Below are 3,956 nucleotides of genomic sequence, written 5' to 3' on the forward strand. Positions count from 1 at the left end.
TATTCCTTATCACTTCTCTCCCTTCTTTCCTTGACTTGCCTTTGTCCTGAGTCTCACACTTATATCTGGGCTTCCTATCTTCCTTCTTCCAGGAAAAAGGAAGCCCCTGTGGATGAATGAGGACTGTCAGAGTCTGGAAAGCACATGGTCTCTGAGCAGCCACTCAGCCCCAGCTGGATGCTCATGCCAAGAAAGGCAGCATGGCTACATCACCCACATTTTCAAGGAAAGCTTTAAGATCTGTGTTTCTGGATGAAGTAACTTGCTAAATTTCAAGGTTGCCAGCTAATTCAATTTCAGCCAACTGAAAATGATTCTGTGTTAGTTTCTGTATGAAGGTCTCCATATTAAGACTTTTTCCCTAAGACGTGTTAGAAGTATTTGTCAAATATATGGAAAGAGAGCACAGCACTTTTTTCTGAGGAAGACTGACATGAAAGTAAGTTCATTTTATGAGACATATTTAAAGCCAAACAATTCTATGATCTAGATGAAGTGAATTATATTAAGGGGGAGGAAAAAGAAATAACATGTTGATTTTTCACCCTCTGAACACCTTCCTATCCATCCACTTCGCTGTCTTCACTACCTTCAGCCTCACTAGAACAACCAATATTTCTTACTTTGAATACAGCCATACCCCTTCAAACAGACTACCACATAGATGCGTGGGCACCATGCAGAGTATAGCCTGGGTTATGTTTTATTTTCTAACAGATAATTTCAATTATATGTATCCCGAGCATGATACAATTTACTTAAGTGCATCTGTTCCACTACACGTTCACCTTTTATGCTCACATTAATTAATTTTAGAGGCCAGGTGCAGTGGCTCATTCCTGTAATACTAGCACTCTGGGAGGCCGAGGTGGGTGGATTACTTGAGCTCAGGAGTTCAAGACCAACCTGAGTGAGAGTGAGACCCCATCTCTACTGAAAATAGAAAAACTAAGAAGGAGGAAAGGTGGGTACCTATAGTCCCAGCTACTCAGGAGGCTGAGGCAAAAGGATTGCTTGAACCCAGGAGTTTGAGGTTACTATGAGCTATGACGATTCCATGTCACTCTATGCAGGGTGACAGAGTGAGACTTTGCCTCAAAAATAAATAAATAATTAAAATAATAATAACTAATTTTAGAACTCTAAATTGAAGATTTCGATAGTTTGGAATTAAAAAATATAAATACTTAAATTCTCTCCAGTTTTTTCTCTTAAAACACATACATACATACATACTTAAATATAATAATAGAAAACATAGAAAGTCAACTGGCTAAAATTAAATGAAAAGGACAAAATTTCTTTCTAACCACTAAAATCAATATATAAGAACTTTCAAGGGGTTTGACTTAGTACATGTACATCACAGTTTCCATGATTTATGGAAGAAGCCAAATCTTAGCAGGACCTTAGATCACTGCTAATGTACTGAGCCTAGGATTTGGTATTTCCTTGCGATTAGTAAGAAAGTACTTCCTAGATTTTTATTCAATTTATAGCCCTTAGGACTAGCATAGCCTGCTAGTGGTAAATTATATTTTTGCAGATACTTGGTTATACTTTTAGTCATATCATGGTTCCTCCAAATAGAACAACATATCAAAATATAATCTCTAAATCTATTATAGCATTAAGGACAAAGGACAAATTCTGACAAACCTAAGTTTTGCCATACTTTACATTTGTGTAAGAAGGATTTGCTAGATTTTAATTAATTTCTAATGCTCTGTCCAGTTTTCTTGAAAGAATGAGTATAAAGGACGGCCTATTTTACTATGACAGTTGTATACATTCCTACAGTTTGAATGTTGAAATTTAATTGCCATTGTGATGGTATTGGGAGCTGGGACCTTTAAGAGACAAAGCCCTTAGGAATAGATGAATGCCATTATTGTGAGAGTGGGCTTCTTATCACTCTTGGAAGGAGGGTCTCTACTCTTGTGCTCTCTCTCTTGCTCTTTCTTTTCCCTTCCACCATGTTATAATGCAGCAAGAAGGCCCTCCCCAGATACTGCACCTTGATGTCGGATTCCTCAGCCTTTGAGACTAGGAGCCAACAAATGTCTGCTCATTATAAATTACCCAAACTCAGGTATTCAGTTACAGCAGCACAAATGAGACTAGGACATGCAGCTATCCATGTTTTAGTCACTATTGTCCCTTATAAAAAAACAACTTCTATAAATTCATTAATCTCAGATTTTCTTTTCCACAACCTTTATCTTTTAAAACTAATAGATCCTAGTTTTATATTATATGCATATTTTCTACTACTATTATGATTTCTTAACATATAGAAAACAGAAGTTCATGAAATAATACAGACATTAGTTTGCTTTATTTTTGAAAATTGAATAAACATGTTCCATTTGCTCTCAGTAGCCTTCTATCACTTATTGTTAATTATAGCCATAGCATACACTTTCCAAGAACTAAGTTTTTCTGATTATTTAAAAAATTGGCAGGAAAAAAAAATCCATTCATAAGGACTGTAATATATGAATGTGTGTTTAAATGGACATCTATTGGCATGTGTTATGTAATCTACATAATAAAATCTTAGAGAAGTGGTATCAGCAAAAATAGTGGTTAGAACCTCATAAAATTTTCTCTTCCATAAAAGCAAGGGGGGAAACTGGCAAAAATGGTCAGAATCAGCTTTCCCAGAACTCTGGAAAATAACTGAACGTTTGTAACAATTTGAAGAGCATATATTTAAGAAAGAAGGCTGAATCTCAGTAAGAAGAGCAAGTGCTCAGAAACAAGATCACTTTAACTTGTGTTATTCCAATCCTGCCCTCTACAGCTCTTATGTAGCCTTGAAAACCAATGGCCTGTAATCACAGAGAAACCAGCAGCCTGACAGCCAACAGAATGGGAAAAATAATGATGAAGCTCCTTCAAAGCCTTATTTCCAGAACATTAGTCATTATTTGAATTGTCTTATGGTCCCTGGAAGCTGGTTTTAAACCGGCTCAGAGCCCACCCACTATAGAAACCATTTTTCCAACATCATTTTTCAAAAACAATTATAGGTAATTAATTCACTTCATGGCTATGTGATATAGTGGATAACAGCTGGGGCAAACTGTATAGATTAACCAAAATGCTTAAAAGGAAAGACTGTGGAATTAGACTGTGGATTAGGAAAAGTTACAAACTGTTCGACTGAGTGTTAGAGTTGTGCCTTACATACACATAGCTCCCAAGACAAGAAGACATTAATTCTAGACATTTGAAGAAATCTCTAAATATTATCTAACCACTAAGCTAAAAAGCTAACAGGCAGAGCCGTCAGTGGCCACACAGAACAAAGAACACAAATTTTAATGGAATTGGAGGCCATTATCTTAAGTAAAATAATTCAGAAATAGAAAATCAAATACTGCACATTCTCACTTATAAGTGAGAGCTAAATAATGAATGCACATGGACATAGAGAATGAAACTAGACATTGGAGACTCATAAGGGTGGGAAGGGATGAGGGATGAAAAATTATTTAATGGTTACAATGTATACTATTCAAGTGATGGCTGCACTAAAAACCTGTATTTTATTATAAATGTGTATTTATTCATGTGATCACATTTCTTTTTTTCTTCTTATAGATTTGAGTTACTTTCTAGCTGTCTTTAATTTCAGCCTGAAGGATTCTTTTTAGCATTTCTTATAGGGCAGGTTTACTAGTGATGAATTCTTTTAGTTTTTATTTATCTGGGGATATCTGAATTTCTCCTTCAGTTATGAAGAATAGCTTTGTTGAATATAGGATTTGGGGTCGACAGTCTTTATTTCAGCAATTTTAATACCTCATTCCACTGTCTTCTGGGCCCATGATTTTTGATGAGAAGTTGTTGCCCATTATTCTTAGTGAGGATTGGTTGAACATGATGAATCACTGTGTTCTTAGTGTTTTTAAGATTCTCTCTTTGCCCTTGTCTTTCAACAATTGATC

Source organism: Otolemur garnettii, unplaced genomic scaffold (assembly GCF_000181295.1).
Source record: "Otolemur garnettii isolate 467f Iridium unplaced genomic scaffold, OtoGar3 scaffold00041, whole genome shotgun sequence".
In the NCBI taxonomy this organism is placed as follows: Eukaryota; Metazoa; Chordata; class Mammalia; order Primates; family Galagidae; genus Otolemur; species Otolemur garnettii.